Source organism: Arvicanthis niloticus, chromosome 5 (genome assembly GCF_011762505.2).
Source record: "Arvicanthis niloticus isolate mArvNil1 chromosome 5, mArvNil1.pat.X, whole genome shotgun sequence".
In the NCBI taxonomy this organism is placed as follows: domain Eukaryota; kingdom Metazoa; phylum Chordata; class Mammalia; order Rodentia; family Muridae; genus Arvicanthis; species Arvicanthis niloticus.
Genome location: NC_047662.1, coordinates 107,323,959 through 107,345,462, shown reverse-complemented (window position 1 = coordinate 107,345,462; position 21,504 = coordinate 107,323,959). Strand labels below are relative to the sequence as shown.

Here is a 21,504-nt window from a genome sequence, read left to right as displayed (position 1 = left end):
AAATAATCCAAACTGTGAACCGGCTAAACATGACCTAATGATGCTAAATGTGGTATTCTTCCCTAGACTATCATAGATTGCTGCAGGTATTTAAAATCAGATTAGTAAGAAAAGCTGCACATGTCAGGTAGAAACCTAGTGGCTCTCAGCCCTGGCTGCAAAACAAGATCATATGGGTAATTTAAAAATAGTCTTATATTTGACCTTCACCATGAGATTTAGTAGTCTGTATCAAGTATTAGATACTAGGCATTTATAAAGTAGGGCTATAAAGGGTAGTTGTGAGAAAGAATCCAACCAGGACGATTAAGACAAAGAAGTATGTTTTCTGACCATGAGCAGCTTACCATCTAATTGGAGACTGTGGTTCCCTATCATTATCATAGTCTTTATTAGTTTCAACAAATAGCCACAGAAAAGATAAGCAAATGGAAATAGTAATTAATGAACAGTAACTATGAGCAAGAATAAAAAGACTGCACTATATAATCTTTTTAATACCAGTTTTCAGCTGGTGATGTCTATTTATAATCACATTTTAATCTATACTTGACACACTACTTCATAATGCATATACCAATAAATATAGGTTACATGAATGGATTAACATCCATTTTAGAGATAAGGAAAGCAAAACTCAAATTTCCAATGTTGTCACATTTTAAAAGGCTTGCTATTTCCAGATTATCATGTTATAAATGCTCATGAGATTTATCCAAGGGCATTCTTGTGACCACGTTGCCTGTAGGAGCTATAGAACATGTCTGACCTGTCTGCTAGTTTAGTGAATAGGTTGTCTCTTCTACTCATCAATGTGTACTTATTTGGGACATTTTCACAGTAGATGGCCCCATCTCTTACACAAGGAAACCATAGCCTACTCCTCCCATAGAAACTGAATTCACTGAAGAGTAGAGACAAGTTGTGAGCCAGATTACAGAAGGAGACTTGAGGAGTAGCTGTGTTGATTGAATAGATCAGTGTATAAGGATGATGTAGGGATGAAGCTTGTGTCAGAGATGGAAAGGAATCTGTTGTAGACATCAAGGTTTCTGCCTGAGAGATCACTGGGCAATCTGGTCTTTTGTTCTCTTGTCATCAGTCAGTAATAGAAATACTGACTATGAAAGACAAGGTATAAAAAAGAGATGCAAGGGACAACTTGAACCTCACCTCACATTCTATTGTTCAGTTCAACCAGCGATAGGCTTTATACCCACCTTTGTTTTTCTTTACTTTGCATTTTAATTTTCCTGCATATTTTTAACACTTTTACTTAGACACTTTAGTGGAAAGATGTACAGAAGTTGAAAAGTGTAAGAGAGAATTGTTATATATTCACAAGTGGTTTTGCTATGTAGACATACATATACACACCATTCTTATTCATGACTTAACTAACATAGCATACACTACAGGATTTAATCATTAATGAGTTATATTTATCAGATGAAGTTTGAGGTTCCATAATATCTATGTATCATCTATCTATCTATCTATCTATCTATCTATCTATCTATCTATCTGAAGCAGTATATTTAAATGTTTTCATAATTTTCTCCTTTCTGCAGTTCAAAAAATAAACAAAATAAGAAAAAACATTTAGCTTGTCTTCCTCTTGGTGAAGTGGTTTTTTAAAGAAATATGTTTATACATTTAAAGCAGAATTCTACATTGACATTATTTGTGGATGCCAAATCATAAGTAGAATAACATTTGCATGTTACAATGATCCATTGTATTCAATTTTCAACAACTCTCTCTTTATGTTAAACCTAAGCCTTAGGTCTCCATGCTGACATTTTTAGAAGTGTAGACTTTCCAGTGATCTGAGCATTTCCTACACATTTTTTGTTACTTGTTTTGTTTTGTTTCTCTTAATGTATTCCCAGTCCTGCCAGTCTTTGATAATTTAAGGCATCTTCTTTTGCATCTTAAATGTGAACATTGTTCATGAGGTCTTACCAATATTTAACTTATCTTCTGATAAAAACACACAGCCTACAATACATAGCCTTCCAAACAGAAGCTAAATTTTAACCCATCATTTTACAGTAAAATATTGAAAATCTTCCTTAGTTTTCTTGGGATTAAACTTTATATACAAGTGGATTAGTATCTTGCATTCTTTTTATAATTCCTTATAGAGAGGTCTTAAGCCTGAGGGTATGGCCCAGAACTTGTGACGGGGGCTTTTGAGGTTGCTAATAATTTGTTTGTTTGTTTGTTTGTTTGTTTCTGCATGGCTTGCTGTTAGCCTGTTCAAGCATGACCATATGGTGAGAAATGTTTGCTCATGGTGACTCTATCAAGTTCTAGTCACAGGCTTTGAGAGATTTAAAACACGGTTACTTAGGTAGCATTTCATCTGTGTTTATATGTGTTAAATCTAAGGGCATCAACAGTGAGTCTGTTTGCAAGAAACATGAGAGCTCTTGGAAGGAGAACAAGCTTCACCATTAGTAAATCCTGAAGCACTTTTTGTCGGCTGGTTTTGTGGTTTCTGAGTTGGACTTTTCATTGACTTCTAGAGTGTTAGTGTCTTCTCAAAAACTTCATCTCATCATAAACATAGCAAATTTGGCTTACTTTTGAGTTTAAGTTAGTTTTCATAGATGAACAGGAAGAAACTACCACTTGATAACCAAATCTGGTATCAGTTTAGCTTTTTAATTGTTTTATTTAAAGATATGCACTCAAAATTTGGTCTCTTAAAACTTTTGTTCTATATGAAGCCATGGGATATAATTTGATTAAAATAGAATACACCTTATTGAAGTATGTCTGTGGTCAAAGTAGGTTTTCAGCAGTTGACATTGGAAGAGGGGGATAGGTAGTATTAAGAGTACATTTTTTTTATCCTGTTTCTGTACTTTCACCATGGAGAACAACTCTTCCTATATTTAATAAGTACCCAGTACTCAGGTGGCTCATCTAATTTATCCAATTTTTTTTCTTGTCTGAAGTTGACACTTTAATATGTGAAAAACCCAGTCCAAAACAGAACACACAATCCTTGCACAGAGATTGGCTGAAGCCACCCAGCCCTTGGTAGGGCCCTTCAAAAGAATATTGTGATGGTGAGTTTTAGCTGCCCCCCAAAAGTTAGAATTAATTATCTCTGTGGTGCCAAGTATCTTACTAGGTGACGAAAGTGCCAAAAATCAGATTTTTGCTGACCATTTGGGGCACCATGGACTCAATACTATTCTTCAGGAATATAAGAAGAAATCAGACATGAAAGAATTAGGTTTATGAAATCTCAGACTTTTAGTTTAAAACATTCTTATCAGAAACAAATTTTGTGTAAATACACAACTATAGAACACATCTGAATGAGCAACCCATTTATAACAGTGTATTTTTATGTTATCCCATTATTCATGACTTTTCCATAACTTACCCAAACTATATGATTCAGAACCTAAGCAGTCTACTTTTGGAACTTAAGGCAATTACCACTGTATGCACATACCTCAGGGAAAGGCTATGGCTCTCTGCCCTCTGTCAGCTCAGTATACAGAAAGAGTGGGTTTTATACACATATACTGAGTGTAACACGATTTAAACATTAGTGCCTAAAAGGAGATGAAATGAGAATAGCTGGTCAGGCCTAGGTTAGCCACATTTAAAATTCAAGTACAAGATGTACTGCATAACTTGTGTTTCGGACTCTGGGAAACCTAGGCTGACCTTGAGCCTGCACTCTCAAACAGTGGCTCTTGTTATTTGGGAAATGTCATGCTCCTCACCCTGCTCGGTTTATAACCATACGCTCTTTCCCCTTGCTGTCATACACCCCACAGCACTTTTTTGATAGGAAGTTTAAGCCATTATTTTTCTTAGCTTTCTATCCTCTCTTTGTTCCCAGGCTAGAGAAGGGCACATGGATACATGCTTGTATTCCTTTCAGTGTTCTTTCCTACATTCATTATACATAACAATTGTTTATTATGGCTAATTTTAATCTTATTTTCAGCTTTCTAGAGGATAAGCTTTTTTTCTGATTAGCAGATATATCTATATATCTATACATATATCTCTATATACTTATAACCTAAATGTACTTACATACATATATGCATCATATATATAATTTAGATATATACATATATTGATATATGTGAATATATATGTATATATATATGAATACATGCATAGAATCTGATGGTTTTCTGAATAAATAAAAAGAAGATTTTCAGTTGATCTATAAAAAAAAAAACCTCAGAGGTAGAAAGTCCTGCAAAGATAAAATATAAACCCACTGTGAGGCCCCGTGTCCTGTACTTGAACTTTCTTTCTGTTCTCTTAGAAGTTTTTCCTAGCAGACTAGATATCAGTCCATGAACATTGGAACCTTTGTTCTTGTTCAAGATTTGTGATAACACAGATAATCAGGTGAAAACTATGCATTACCAGATTGCAAGCTGATTAAGACCATAGACTACCTGGATTTTTAACTTTGGCTTAAGTCTTTCCAAGTTTCACATTCCACAAGTATAAAATGAGCATAATATGGTTACTTACAGTGCTGGGATAGAAATTTAAATGAATAAGAAGAACAAAGATGTTTTTCACAGTCCAGGAAATACTCCTCCTCCTACTCTTTACTACTACTCCCCTACCACCAATGAAACATCTAAGCCATAGGGGTAAATAAGGGGGCTCTGTATGAGAGATATTCTACAGTGTTGTCCGAATGTCTTTATGACCAGGACTTTGGATTTCTAAAGGGCAAAGCTTGATCAAGTCCTGATATATACAGGTTGCAAAAACGGAAGGAAAATGGAATCCAAATCTGAAAAAGCCAGAGATATGTGGAAACATTTCAAAGTTAGATCCAGGGCTGAAGTACCTTCTGTATTCCCATGGATTGCAGGCCTCCAGAGCATTGTGGGCAGTGGCCGTGGGGATAGTGACAATCTTTCTTTTAGAAAGGCTTATGTTTTCTTTTTTTTTTTTGTTTCATTAGAATATTTCATTAACGAGTTAGCATTTTCCATCTAGAAACATCTATCCACTAGGGTACAGCATCACAGGACGCTTTAACTTGTAGGTATACACATATGAATTTTAATTTCTCAATATAGATTTGAGTGACAGTTATATTGTAATATTGTTATATTGTAATATTGTTATATTGTAACTCACATTCAACCCACAAGTGGACATGTCTTATCCAAATGTGCTTTGCTCAGTCTTTCAGCGTTTTTATAGGGTCAAGTGGCTATCACAACATTCTCTTCAATTTCTCCAAATTATCTGTCCTCACTATCATTATCCCCACGTCCCCAGAATCCCCAGGCCTCTACAACCAAAAGTATGCTTTCCATTTACACTGATTTTCTTAATCTGTAAAGTTCTTTAATCTATGTACCTACTATAATTTTATTACTATATTTATAATAATTGCTGCAAAAGTGTATGCAGGTTCAGAATGATGCAACAACATTGTTCTGACAGAAATGAAATAATTAGAAGCGAGGCAAAAAGACCTCAGGTGCCCACTAGTTTTTGCAACAATCCACAAGTTGTAGGCCATAGCCTAGAAACGTATATGTCCTTAGATGTAGAGATGGAGAAATATAACATTACCCTTTGCTAAAACTTAAGTTTCACACATAATTACAAATACTTATAATACCTCATAAAATTTAAGCTAGTCATTCTTTCATTCATATATTAGTTGAGCCATGTAATATATATCACACATTATGCTTGATTTTTCACAACAATTCCATAGATCTATATTTTTAGATCCACTTTAATGACAGGACTGGAACTAAGAGGAGTACAGTGACTCCTCCCAAAGTCAATTAACACACTGAATAAATAAAATAAATGAAATGAAAATAAAATAAATTAAAATTGAATTCATTTTCCTGCATCATTCCCACCCTCCATCAAGATACACATTCTGCTTTCAGACAGCCCTGTTTTCTTACAAACACTACTCGGGAACTAATTCCACAAACAAGACTTAGACTGCCGTAAGCTCCCTGTGATTGTAGTTTGGATTCTTCTCCACAGTACAGAACTGCCTTTCTTTAATTGATACTGTGGGACTGAGAACAAAACTTCACGTACAGAGGACTCCTGTCCAGGTTTGCTGTTCCCCCAGCTGTCCCACATGCAGAAGGGCTTAGCTCTCTGTGCTCTAGAATTTATCCTTCTCTTCTTTCACGCCTCAGCACACAATACTCTCTCCTGCTTATTAAATCCCAGGAGACTTGTTGCAAAATAGTAATACAGATAACGTAAAACAAAGTAACCTGTGATCACTTTACAGAAAGAATCGCAAGCTAGAAATTCAGTTGGAAGAGACAAAGAAACGAGGGTGGGAAATGGGGATCACAAAGTCAGATTCCAGTAGCAGCAGCCGCAGCAGAAAAACGCCAGAGAAATGTCTCGTCACCTTACCAATCATTGTGGTCTCTTGCTGTGTTTAGTACAGTGTGTTTCGGGGTAGATTGCTGGTTTTCTAGCCACTAAATGCCTTCAGGTGGAAGGTACTGGCATTTCCACGAGTTGTACACATTTAACCCGGGGCAGGAATCATCTTCTGCAGTAGGCAGGGCTGTCTACATGCAGGCTGGGTTTCTAGAGTGCACTGGCACTAGTCTTCTTTGAACGGAAATAGGGCCAAGCCAGGCAGGACTGCATTGATGGATCAGCCAGGCTTGTCTTGGTACAGTAACCTAATAAACTCCAACTGTGAAAGGCACCGCTGGTGCTGAGAAACCCGATTGTTCATAGTAACAGGACTCTCTCTAATGCGGTTGGTGAAAAATTCAAGTGGTCCTGTCTGCTAGTAATATCCGGGGCACTACCTCATCCATTTAATTAACCCCTAGAGAGCAAGCCAAGGAACTGCTCTGATTACAAAATAATAGGTCCATCAGGCACAATTAGGACCCAAGTGAAACATGGCAGTTTGCATGAAAACGATTGAAGTAAACAATCCCAGGCCCTGAATGGGGCTCTCTTCCTAATTAACCCTTAGAGGGCTAATCTGTTTGCCTGAACAAAACCTAGCGTTTGCCAATTGGCATGTTGGAGATTTTTTTTTTTTTTTTTTTATCAGATCTTGCTAAGCATGGCCCCAGTGAGTGGAAAGGACAACCCCCAAAGATCTACACTGAAGAACATCTGAAACACACAAAATCTAGTGAATGGACCAAATTATGATTTGATAAAGAATTAGTAGATCATAAAGAGAGATCCAGAAAGAGGAAGAAAAAACGCCAGATCCTTGGACAGCCAGAATTACTGAACTCACAGCTTGACATTAAAATGCATGTTTGCCTCTCTGACAGTTCCACTGAACCTTGTGTAATTCTGGCAGCCAGTAGGTCACAGCTTAAGTTATGGGTGCAGTTTGCCTTAAAATGGGATTAGGAGAAGAGAAAACTGTTAGATTTTCTAGCCTCAGACAAATGAACAAACAAACAAAAAAATACCCAAGCCATGTCTCAAAGCATATTTCAACGTCCATGTTTTTGTTCTGTCTCCTGAGATGTATATTTGCTTGTTCCTTGCTATCTCCAGCCTCTAGAACGCTTAACAAATGAAGGAAAAATGCTGATTAATTGTCACTTAAGCTATGGGGACCGAATACACACATGGATAATGGTCTGGACATATATGTGGTTGTATGTATATCAGCATACGACAATAAAACCTAGTTATTTTGTGGCTTTGTTTGCGTCTAAAGCAGTAACATAGAAGGAGGGGTGTTGTATAAGAACCCAAGATCCCTATTTGCTCAGAACCTCAAATTTTTCAGTGTTGGAGACCCATAAGTTTACTACCTTAATTTACCTTGTATGTGTCACAGGGAGGCTGAAGTGCCATAGTTTTGATCGTTGAAACAGGGGCATATATTTAGACCAATGAAGCCCTGCTGATTGTGTGCCACAGGAAAAGCCTGAATTCTTCTCCATGATTTTAATTGTCAGATCAGTCGCAGAAATCATATGCATAATACATTTGATCAGTAGAAGAGAGCTGGGCTTGGCAAATATCAGAGGTTGGCTTATTTTTCACTTGGGCCAATGAATCCTAAATACTGGCTTTCATCTGCCTGCTTACCAAGGTTATTGAGATATCTTTTCATGGTGGAGGCATGGAAATCACAGTGTGAGGCCATGCGCTCATGCTGAGAGGAAAGGCTTCTCAGCTGGGCTCCCTGTGATCCTGAAATTGTATCATGATCTCAACTCCTTTGGGGAATCCTAGTTGGAAACATTAGCAGGAGAATAGAGATGCTCCTGGGGCCTGCAACAGACCCCTTGCCACACTAAGCTCAAGAGCCCTGGACTGTGTTCTCTTTAAATGACAAGACTGGCAGAATGTAAAAATTTGTAAGTCTTTTGGAGAGAGAGAGAAAAAAAAAAAACTTACCTGTTTTTTTCCCTGAGTTCTTCCTTTAAGGTAGACTTAACAAGACGTTTAAGATAGAGAAAGTGTTGCTATGAAAGCCATCTGGCCTCTGAATAAGCACTTCACTTTACATTCCTGGGAGTTGGGCTAGGATATCAATATTATGTGAACAATAATGTGTCTATGAGGCCATCAATGTCCTTGCTTGCTCTTACAGTTCTTCAAAATAATGGGGCACAGTGAAGCAATTTCCTCTTAACGCCTACCATGTGCCTAGTTACAGGCTACAGACAAAAGCCCATCTTAAAATTCTATACTTGATCACCCTCCTTTCTCGTCTTCTTACTTGCTTAATAAGCAGTATTTGCGGATGTCAAACATCACTGTCAGTTGATCTTTTATGCTGGTGCTCAAGTTTCAAAATATGCAAGATCACATACCCTTTTTGATGTTTACTAGCGCAAAATATCTTATAGTAAAAAATCCTCAAAATGATCATGGAACATAAAATAACAATACAGATGCTCTGTCAAACTTAATTAACAAAGGTCCCATTAGCAACTGACAAGGGATGTCTTGTTAAATTGTACAAAGAAGAAAGTTGCCCATAAGAATGCTACATATTTACCCCAAATTACAGGTTTTGGAAGATTTCCTAAACTCTTACATGTTGTCATTATTAACTTGAGTATCGTAAGGGAAATAAGGTATCATCCAAAATAGAATCCTCTATATGTGACAATCAGAAAATGTGGGATCGTGAAAGGATAGGTTGGTTTCTTGTGGAGCACTGGCTAGAGATGGCCAGAGACCCACTCTGCAAGGGATGGCATACATTTCACCACAATCCCAGACTCCAGGCTCCTGACACATGGCCGAAGACCTCCATTGATCCGTGCCTTTCAGTCACATAGGGCAATGCCACTACAGCCCCTCCCAAAGAGAGGTTTGTGTCACCTAGCACAGGTAGAGGGCATGATGACAGACCTCAGAGCCTCAAGAGATCTCCATATTAATGAGATACCTAAAGGCCAGAGGGCATAGCCAATCAAGCATTCCTTCCCAGACCCTCCTCCTTACAAATGATATTTAACCAAAGGCCGGCCCTGGGAGTATGGGGGTACAACCACATCTACTTTCTGCCATGACAATAAACCTTTTAAAACCATTGACTTCCTCCTGTCTTTGGGGCCTGCCATCGTAGAGAAGGCCTTTGACTACTGAGCTGCTGCTTAATCTCTCACAAGAAGACTTCTCTATGTTTCTGCCATGAAGTCTGCCAACTCAAGCAAGCTAGCCGACCCAGCCAAGTTAGTGCCATAACCAAGAGTCTCTAGCCCACGGGGCTCCACTGGAGCTTCTTCTCTCTCAGCTGCGTGCTGGTCCAGCCTGTATGCCCCACATCTCAGTCCTTCCGTGGCTCCCAGCTGCGTCTGGGTGCCCAAAGACAGACCACCGGTCTCCCAGTCAGCCACTTCAGCCCAGAGACCCCCACTAAGGAGCTCTACTCCCTTGGGACTTCAGGCTGAGATCTTCCCATGCCCAGGCAGAGCCCCGCAGCTTCTCAGCCCAGCATCCACCCAAAGCCTCTTGGAGTGAACTCAGTCAAATTCCCGTGCTTATGCCTCCCTGAGCCGTGGCAGACATGCGGGAACCACAACACAGCCCAAAAGGACCCACGCCCACATGCAACCCACAGCCCTGCAAGAAAAAAAAAAGTGTTAATCCCGACATCTAATTTATCGATGAAAAGCTGGGGCACTTATAGACCCAGAGCTCCAGGATTTCCATGACACAGGGCAACAACCGGGTGCCTGATAGGAGTCCTAGTGAAAATCCAGTATTGTTAGTGTAGAAGAAGCCAGAGGCCTCCAACCAGACAACTAAATCATTGCAATGAACATTTATTTGCAAGAAAAAAAGTGTGGACAAAAAGGTATATTGTTGGACAAGCTGTGATACACTACACCTTTGACAAAGAGGTTTTTTTTTTTTTTTTTTCCTTTCGAGGGGAGGGTTGCAAGGAGGAACAGGGAGATGAATGGGATGAGGTGCATAATATGAAATTCACAAAGAACCAATAAAAAGCTAAAAAAAAATAAAACCAATTATCAGAAAAAAAGAAATAAAGAAAAAATGTGTTTATGTGTTGTAATTTCAGACAGGAATCTAAATTTTAGGCTAGAACAGGGAAGTAGGCTTCAGACATGAAAATGACTTTGGGCTAGGACAGGGAAGTTGGCTCAGATATTTTTGTCATCCTGATAAGTCCTTAGAAACAGTGATCACGGGAGTATTCACAGAACTGTGTTTAATGCCTTGCACATTCTTTGACTATTTTTGAGTTTATTGCCTTTCTTGTTCCTTGACTATTTGCATCTATTGTATTGCTAGACCCTCAACCTAGAACTGACCTTAATACTTGGGCCAGTACTGAGAGTTCAAATGTACAGGTGATGTGTTCTGAGGCCACCATAATTTACTTTGCCTCTGTGGAATGGGTTCTTTCATGTAGAATATGGCTTGTTGGGTTGTTTTGTTGAATTAATGTTCTTGGTAAGTTCTAGGATGATTACAGTTTTTTATGTGTTCAGAAAACCTTAAATAAGACATTTAATTTTTCAAAACAAAGGGTGTCATTTAAATTAACATTTAAAAAATGTTTGTTTTATTTTAATTACATCTGCCTGTGTTGAAGGTGTGTCCAGAGACAACAGTTACTGGATTCCTTTAGAGTTGTAGTTACAGGTGTTTATATCCTGTGGGTGCTGGGAACCAACTCAATTCTCCTGGAAGAGCAATATGTGCCATCTCTTCAACCTTTAATCCATGGATTATTAGTGGCATGATATTATTAATGAGATCATACACTCGACACTTACACTGGCATTTATTAATCATCAACTGAACTCAACTTAATTATCACAGTAATGCTAAAAAGCAGATATATTGGGGTCATCACTGCTACTTTATATAGGAGGCAACAGAGTTTGAGACTGATAAAGTGTCTTGCCATAGGCATCTCCTGGGGTTGTTGTCTCTTACTATGCATTTAAATTATTCCCCTTATTATCTGTAATTTAAAAATAAATCTCATCTAAGGAACTCTACTCAGCAATTTCGGATCACAATGATCTTAAGAATTAGTTCTCTAGAAGGATTAACATAACTAACATATCCAAAGGGTTTTTGCCCCTCTCCTGATTTGTGTCCAGATTGCTCAGATTTTATGAAAACACAGTTTTTCTATTCATCCATTTATACATTCACCAATGCATGCACTCATGCTGTTTGTATTAGCTGAAGGTACGGAAAAAATATAGAGAAAGAAGTTTGAATAAGTCACATTTCTTCATCTGGAGAGATACCTCAGTGGATAAATGCAATCTCTGAACAATCATTAGGATCAGAGTTTGGACTCAGCATCCACCATCAAGCTAGGCATCCTGTAAATGCCGTAACTCTAGCTCCAAGGCATCCAATGCCCCCTTTCAACTCTCTGCATATACATAAGCACAAGTATTTGTGCCTATATTCACACACACATACATGCAAATACAAAAATATACATACACAATGACAAACATCTTTTAAACAGGTTATTTGTTTCTCACAGTTCTAGAGCATGGGAAGTCCTAGCATGAAGTGTTGGCAAAATATGTTTGATTTAGAAATTTGATGATGACTTATAAAAAGCCATTATCTTGTTATGCCCTCTGTTGATCTGTTTTTTTTTTTTTTTTTTTTTTTTTTTTTTTTTTTTTTTTTTTTCTGAGAAAAGACAGATCTTTTCTCCTGGAAGAGAAGAGAGCAAAATTTTTGTAGGAATATCAATGTCTTAGTATAAAACCATCCTTATGATTTCATCTAACCCTGAGTATCCCTCAAAGGCCTCATTTCCAAGTATCCTCATGCTACAGCTTAGGGATCTAGTATATGAATTTTTGGTTTATAAAATAAATTTATTATTCAATAGCAATCATCATCTACTTAGTTGTGATAATTTTATTCAATGGTGAAAAAAGTCAATCCTCAAAACAATTTGGATCTCTCCTAGTGGAAGGTTTAATTTCTACTGGGTTGGTGACATACATCTGCAATCCCAGCATCTGACCTGTGCTAGCAGCAGGCTTGTAAGTTCAAGGCTAGCCTTGGGCACATAATAAAATTATAAATAAGTAATAAAGCAAAAAAAAAATAGATTTTTATATCCACCTTACAGTACAGGAATCTCTGAGAGGCGGAATCAAGTTTTGAGGTAGACTTCTGAGCTCAATTCCAGCAGTCTATATACAAGTTATAAAATTATTAGTTAATTAATTTGGTCATGTAAATTATTGATAGAGAGTTTGCTTTATACCTGGCATAATTTCTGTGGATTTGATGGTGAACAAAGCTCACAGAATCATGTTGCCCTTCAGCGGCTCATACTATAAACCATTTATCCCTCTGAGGTATTCAGCCTAGAACAGCAAGCATGCAAACCCACAGGGTGGGAAGAAGAATGCATATAGGGGACTGAGAGTAAAGTCAAAGGAACTGAACAGGATTTAAGGGACTTTCAGACTGCCTTTGATATAAAGACTCAGAAATTTTAGCTCACGGAGAAATATTTCTTACAAAGTTTGGAGAAAAAGTGAAATAAAAATCTAAGCAAGGAAGCAATGTGGATTGCAGTTTTCACTGGAGTGCCAGTCACTGTTGGATATTTACTGAAGGTAGTGGTGAAGGTGAATACTTCCAAATACAGATGCAGAAGGGAAGGCACTTTGAAAGAGAAGAGGTAAATCAAGGGGTGTGTGTGCGCTTGCGCGTGCGCACACTCACAGACTAGCACATGCATAGACACTATTGTGTAAGAGCAGGCTGGTCACATTTTAACAACAAACAAACAAACAAGAGCTATTATAGTAGAGAAAGCATGCCGACAGATTTTGCCAGTGTCTTTTATTTCAGTAAGACTTAGCCTACTAACAGTTTCATATTCAACCTGTGTCTTGGAATTGGATATCCTTTCTGAATGCCGTTCTCAAACTGCTAAAAAATAAAATTTCAGCCCCGAGAATTTCTGTCCCTTCAGTTTCATCAGATTTTCTGAATGAATAGTAACATTTAGTACCCAGAGATCCTGAGGCTGAGATCATGGCTAAAACAGATGCATTTGAGTTATGAGGTCTCCCCAATTCTACAGCATGCTGTGTCCTTCCTAGTTTCCAGTGGGGATACCGTCAGTGGTGGTTGCTAGGTGAGGGAACTAAATGAGTTGTTTTAACTTTTAAATGACCATATAAAAGTGAAAGCTCTTTCCAAAATTGCTGCTGAGTGTGTGTGCTTGAGCACCGCAGAAAGATGCAATAGAGCAGGCGCACTGGGCGAAGCCAGCTCAGACATACGGGGACAGCAAGGCAGAACAGTGTGCTCTGCAAGCTGACCTCGGTCACCCCTTCTGAATGTCAGAGTTCTCAACCAGGACCTCTCACATCACCTAACTGTGTGAAAAATCCCCAGTGGGTCTCGCTAACGTTCATTCTTCTTACATGGTTTACTCTCAGACATTTTGTAATTTCTCCTAGATACATTTGCCACAGATGCCCCTCAACGTTGGCCTGGAAATGTTCCAGAGAAAGCATAGCCATGAAAAAGAAACTATCTGGCATACGTGTGTGTGTGTGTGTGTGTGTGTGTGTATCTTACATATTGTTACAGCACACTAGGATTGCCTTTCTTTTTTACTTTTTAACTGCATTTAAAATTTACTCAAGGTTTCTGGCAAAAACAACACATACTCTATGTAACTGTCTTATATACTTGTCTTAAATCTTTAGATAGCTTATCATTTACATATAAATGACAGTCATGTTTCCATTCCCTATAAAAAACATAGTCTGCAAACATTAATGTCTTAAATATTAGAAGAAATAAATATTGTGACAGATCTTACAACTAATTATTATGTGGTGTTATATGACCATGGACAACAAATACTGTTTTCAATATCACAGAAGTCAGAGTTGTTTACATGTCTATGTAGCCCATTTTAATTATGGCCAGAGTCATTTTTTATTTGTAGAAGTTCTTGAGTTTCTTATCAGGAGGTGCCAAGTAAATTCTGTCAGTTAAAAACTTAGCAAGGAGACTTAAGCTACAGTAGGCTCAGAGTCAGCCATTACAGACAAGCACTCTATATTACAGACTCAAGTAAGGGTTAGTAACACTAACCTTCAAGCATATAGGGTGAATTTTTAGAAATGAGAAAGATGAGAAGCCCTGCTCTATTGAGGAGTTTTTGAAAGTCAATCGTTATTACTCTTTTGTGTGGAGATACAGGTGTTTAGTATCCTTGCATCACATTTGAAGTAATGGCTGTAAGCTCTCAGCAACCACTGCCAATCAAGTTCCCATCATATTTAGAACACTTGTGTAACATAATATGATTGTGCTCCTTCTTATTTCTCTATTTATGTTCATTTAATAGGGCTTTATGTTTGTCAGCTGTTTGTACCTTTTCACTGTTTTACTCACTCTTCGTACTTATTCATTTTGTCCTAACTGATCATAACATTTTTGGTGTACATTTCTCCAGGGCTTATCGCCTTGTGAAACCTTGTGTTTCTCTGGCTTTTCTCTAGAAGGTTTTATATGTACATGTATATAACACTCAAGCTAACGTGTATCAAATCCCTACGTATATCAAGGGGTCTAAAAACATACAGCTGATTAGCTAGTTGACTCTCCACTTAAAATATAAGGAATTGAACACCAGAAATATTGATACCTTGACCCAAATCAGCCACTACATGAGTGAAAAAACATTTAGACATATATCTAGATACATTTGATTCTAAAGCTTTAGTTCTTTCTGTACTCCATTCTCTTCATTCTGTCAGAAACGTAAGTATGATTATAAAAATTATCTATAGATGGAAATTAATCAGATGTAGATGGAAATATATTTGTGGATTGTATCTTCTGTCCTAGCATGAAAACACAGATAACTAGAGACTATTCATTAATGACATGACTGCCAGGGTTGTAACCATTCAGCTCTCAGGTCTCTGAGCCCTGTTATACATGGTATAGGTCTTTAGAAAATGTGCTTGTAATAGTCTTGTTAAAGTATAGGTTTTTATTAGAACAAAAATCTTACCTTTGGGCATCTTCCTTCATTAAATATTTAATTACAGATTGTGTCCTTCATAGTACCCCAGCATGACTGATTGCAAATAAATAGTGAAAAATGCTGAATTATGTTTTTTCATTTGTGTGTTTTCTGGGAAGAGACTGGGATAACTAATGTCTTCCACACCATATGGGCAGAGTCTGGAAACTTGAATCCTCACTCTGCTTCTGAGACCTCTTCTCTTATGACATGCAGGCAGATACACTTTTAACCTTCCTCCCCAGGGCTCTCCTAAGGCATGGGCTTGCAGGGGAACATTAAATAGAGTTTGTACTTATCCATTCAGAACATTCTGTATCTCTAAGTTTTGAGTGAAGTTGAAACTTCAACATGTCCACCATATAGCTGGCCGGAAGTAGCATCTCAGTACAAAGTACTTTGCCTAACTAAATATCTCTTGACATCTTGATATCATATATCATATATTCTAACAGTAGGATTTCAGTTTATTTGCATCTCTGACTTGAGCTTTTAAACAATAGCCACTTGATAAACGAGGCAGAAACTCTCCTTCAGTATATATATGTTTTTAACTAGAAAGTAAGAGATGAACACAGCAATTATATTTTATTTGTGTTATTTCTACTTTCACCAGTAAAATTTAACGCTAGATTGTCATTCAAATCTTACTGCCAAAAGGCCATGTCTAGACCACTATATGAAACAGCAAGGTTGAAAGAACATTCCTGAATTCATGTATTTTCAACTAACAACACAAGATACTGTCTAAAGTTTTCTCTCCATTTGGTTCTAAATTTTCTTCTGCTCGTTGGTGATTATGGACTGATTTGGTATTTAATTAAACTTCTCTAATCTTGGCTTAATAGCTCCATGATGATTCATGGCCTTTTCACTGGGCATTTAAATTTTAGCCTTACCTGCCTAGACCTCATCAACTAGATGCTGTTTCAGCATCACCTCCAATCCTCGTCCTGACCACCCACAGGCTTCTCTGAAGGAAAGGTTTAAAATTCCACACCATTCTTCATCATCATAGCAAGGCAGAACAGAACTCAACCTGGGCAGGAACCTGGAAGCAAAATTTGATACAGAGGCCATGGAAGAGTGCTACTTACTAGTTTGTCTTTCATGTCTTGCTCAGTCTACTTTATTCTAGAATCCAGGGCCACCAGTCCACCAGGTATTGCCCCAGCCACAGTGAGCTGGGCCCTCTCACACCAATCACCATTTAAGACAATACTTTACAAGCTTGTCTACAGCCCAATCTTAAGCATTTCACAATTGGGTTTCCTGCCTCTCAGATGACTCTGTGTCAAATTGACATAAAATTATCTAGAATATCTGAAATATTGAAAACTTATTTAATTCTTTGATAAGTCAAGCTCAGGGGAAGTCTCCAGGGCCTGACACTGTTACTGATGGTACAGTGTGCTTACAGACAGGAGCTTGGCACGGTTGCCCTATGAGAGGCAAGAGGCCCAACAAGCAGCTGAAAAAGTCAGGTGCAGATATTTACACCCAGACAATGAACAGAAGCTGGGGACCCTGTGGTTGAATTAGGGAAAAGCTGGAAGAAGCTGAAGAAGAGGGAGACCCCATAAGAAGACCAGCAGTCTCAATTAACCTGAACCCTTGAGATCTCTTGGACACTGAGCCACCAACCAGCAAGCACACTGATATGAGGCTCCTGACACATACATAGCAGAGGAATGCCGGGTCTGGACTCAGTAAGAGAAGATGCACCTAACACTCGAGAGTCTTGAGGCCCCAGGGAGTGGGGAAGACTGGTAGGGTGAGGGTGAGGGAGGTGGGGACATCCTTTTGGATACAGGAGAGGGGGGATGAAATGAGGAACATTTAGCGGCTGGACCTAGAGGTGGGTAGCAAAAGGAAGATGAAATAATGATAATAATAATAATAATAATAATAATAATAATAATAATAATAATATCTGTAAAATAGAGAGAGAACATGAGGGAGAGGAAGAATGGAAGAATGTCAGAAGGAACCCTTTACTTGATGACAGCCTTATCTCTACTTGTCTAACAGCTGGCTTCCTTTTTCATAGTGGATCTCATTTATTGCATCCTTGAAGGTATTAAGATTCAGCCTCAACTCCAGAAAGTGACATAGTTGTGATCTGTTTCCAACTTCCAGGACTTAATGATTAAATGGTAGTTAAAAAAAATGTTTTGTTTTTGGCATTTGGAGATTAACAAAATAAATATGGCTTGTGCTTAAGAATATGCTGATAATTTTCTGACAAAATACACATTTCCTATATTCTTTCTGTGAATACTTCATCTGTGTTAATGTGAAGAATGAGTTGCCAAGAGAAAGACATGCACCAATGAGAGGCTTCTGAAGCCCAGTAAATGTGAATTATTCAGTAAATGATGGATCCCCTCCCCTAAGATAGAAATGCAAGCAGAAAGGCAATTGAGAGAATCTTAGAGGATCACAGTCCTATTGTCAGTAGTGGTTGAGGAATGAGGAAGCCAGACAAAGCACTGAAAAATGAACTAGGCCAGTGTCTTCATTAAACAAAGAAACAATCAAAACAGAGTCAGGGTATGGAAAAATAGCTATAGGCTCTAAGGTATTTGCTGCTGTTTTAGAGGACCCAGGTTCAGCTCTCAGAACCTACATGGGAGCTCCAATTCTTGGAGATCTGATGCTCCATCTTGCCTCCTCATTCACCTGTCTCATGTGGTACACACACACACACACACACACACACACACACACACACACACGAGGATCTCTTTTTTAAAAGCCTCACAAAAGTACACGTTTTGATGAGTATTTTTAAAAGAGAATATTATTTGGAAAACTAGGTCAGCAACTAGGAAAATGAACAGTGATTCTGTGAGCTTCCATGTGTCTTAACTCGATGTCAACCTAGGTCAAGTCATACTAACCTCCCTATTTTTGGAACAAATACACCAGTTACTTCCACTAGTGTAATTACAGAGTCAGAACATATTTCAGTTCAATGGAGTTTTAAAAGGAGATAACAATGACACTATAGGTTGAATTCTTTTATACTTTGGTGGCTGTATCACTGTGGTACCCCAAAAGAAGTGTGATACCTAAGAAGAGAAAGAATCATGGTGAAGTGGAGCCCTTCAGATCTATGGTCCTCTTCTGATTGGTAATTTTTTTAAATTAAGAATTCGATGAATTTGCAGGTGACCAGAAACTAAAGTATATTATTATGCCTCATAAGACAATCTCAGCCTAGAAATATAAAACTTGATGGAGTTAATTAGAAAGTAACACTTGAATATAAGCACATCTTATTAAACGTAATTTCACAGTTTAGCAGATAAAAATAACATGACTTTAGAGAACAAAGCATCAAATATAAGGAAGGAATAATAAAAAGTAATAATATCTTACCCACACCCGAAGGATGCCAGGAAAAACTTTTGACCAGCTCACATTGCCCTGTCTAAAGACACTGTAGGGTTTTCACGTATCCCACAGTCTCTTTTCAATTACTCTAAAAGATCTTGTGATGTCTGCTTATATTGACAATACTACTTTATTTTCACCCATGATCGATGTTAACTAATGAAGGCTGAATTTCTAAGGGTTTCCTTGTAAATTTCCTCTTCTCTATAAATAACTCTCCACGGGTGATGACATTCAGTTCGAAAGGTTTAAATCCATTTACATGATGATAACTTCAAATTTAGATGTCTATCCCTGATCTTCTGTGTTATGTCAGGATTATGTATCCTGCGTTCTTTACATATTCAGTTGGGCATCATGTCAAACATAGCACAGCATTTCCTTTTGAGTACAGATTATTTTATTCCAACTTGCTTAACCATCTACCTGCTCCTTTACAATTAATAACAATTTTCCTCAACTCAGTTGTTGAAGGAAAACATCTAGGTATCATTTTTGATATTTGTGCTCCATTTATAACCTGCTCATCACCTAGATTCCCTAGCTCCACTTCCAGATCAACTCCTTATAGCAGGACAGTTGTTATCTGCACTGATGAATCATGGCCCAAGGCAGGAAAATCTCTGATGAGTTCAAAAGCTTTCTTTTTGGCACCCTGATTTCAGTGCTGCCTCCTGACAGACATTTTCCAAAGCCAAAGGCAGCTTTCAAAGTGTATAAACTTTTCTCATCTCCTTACTTTAAGCTTTCTAATCAATGCTTGTTGTAATGAAAGAGAATCTAATTTTCTACGCTGACCCATGAGCTCTTAACTGATGTGATCTGGTATAGTTTTCCCACTAGCTTCTCTGTCTTTCACTTATTCAATAATATCAAACGACAGTGCCCTTCCTCCTGTTTCTCAACAATCAAGTTCATTCCTGCTCCAGAGATTTGGATCTTTCTGGTCATATGACTTAAACTCCTAGCATTTTCACTTTATTCATTCATTCATTCATTCATTCATTCATAAAAGGAGTTTGCCATGGCATAGTGAACACCATGTTTCCCAGGAATGTAACTCAGGTTGCCTTCACTAACCAATCTTACTGGCTTGCATCCTCATGTTTTGTTCTATATTTTTTAATGTAATGCTACATGAATTTGCTTACCTTTCTTGTGCAGTGGCCATAATAATCTCATAACATCCACTTTTTATATGTGCTTTGAAAGAAACTGCTGTCTCTATTTTTCTGTAATTAATTTTTTTCTTGTCTTTTCTACTTTAGTTCAACATTTTTCTCTCTATAGGACTTAATCCTGTCCCAGTTTCTAGCAGAGCCTTCTCTCTGACTAATTTCAAGGAAAGCATCAATTATCTTTCTTGTTTCAGTATTGATCTTTCCCCCTTGGACTATATGCATTAGTGAAATCCTATCTGTAATCTATCAAGTTAGATGCAGATCATGGCATATAGGAGACAGTATTTGGTGAATTATGCATTATATAAATTAGTGATGCAAATGTTAGTTCAGATATGTAAATTCTAATAAATGTGGCATTAATCAAGAAAAATTACTCAGGGTAGGTATATCCAGCTTGAGTGGGATGAGAATGAGAAAAGAGAACAAGACCTTTGGGTTTCTCTAAAGGGAAGGGAATAGGAGGGATGGCAACACAAACTGTACTGTATTATTCAGGCTTAGCTCTTCCTTTGCAGAGGAGTCACTAAGTGCAGCATACCATCAGGTAGGTCTTCTCAACTTTAGCACTGCAGACATTACGTGTTTCATGGATTTTTATTTGAGGAACTGTGTATTGTGTGATATTTAACAGCGATTTCTGGCTTTTGTCCACAAGATCCAACAGTTTATGACATGAAAAATACTCCCCAACATAACCAAACATCCTCAGAGGGAAGGAGAGGTAAACTCAGCTCTAAGATTTCTACAGTTTCTTCTACACTCATGTTTTCTTCATACTCAACTATCACATCAATTATGGGGAAGCTATCACCTCTAATGACAAAATTCTCAAAATGAATTAAAAAGTGCCTCTTGTTTCGTTGGTGGCATGCAAGAATTTATGTTTTCTTAAGCACAAAGGTAAAATTTAACCTTAAAAAATAGAGGAAAAAAATGAAAGAAAAAAGAATGTTACAAAGTTCAAATGAGTCATAACAGCCTTTCAGATACAGAGGCCCATACATGGTTCTGCGGAGTCCTGGATACAGTAGGTCATACACAGAATCAGCAACTGTGAGCTCTGCCACATAACAGCTGTGTGACCTCTAGTGTGCTGCCTAATGAGGCTGATCATCTGGGTTTTCTTCTTTGTAACAGGTAATGTGATCCCTGTAGTTTAGAGGACTCATAAGAATAAACAGAGCTATGGATAAAAATGACTGTGTAGCCCAAACAAGATTCTCTTTGATGGCAATATATGTTTTTTTAAATTGAACAGTTCATGTCATAAAAAAATAGCTAATACAAGTATACACAATGATAAAGAATCACTTGACAGTGAAAATATTCAGGAGCTGACCTTATGATGTGTGTCAGATAGAATCTGACAGGAGTCAAGTA

At 37.8% G+C, this 21,504-nt stretch overlaps 1 protein-coding gene across 5 annotated transcripts in view; it reads right to left on the bottom strand.

Annotated features, from left to right (window-relative positions):
- Positions 1–21,504, bottom strand: part of Lingo2 (leucine rich repeat and Ig domain containing 2) — a 1,212,628-nt gene that overhangs the window by 132,382 nt on the left and 1,058,742 nt on the right. For 2 of the 5 annotated variants that reach the window (XM_076935175.1, XM_034502662.2), the window contains exon 1: positions 6,421–6,788. The exons of the other annotated variants lie outside the window; for them this stretch is intronic. The gene's annotated coding sequence lies outside the window, so the exon portion shown is untranslated. Of the gene's footprint in view, positions 1–6,420; positions 6,789–21,504 lie in introns of those variants that run through there. 5 annotated transcript variants of the gene reach the window in all.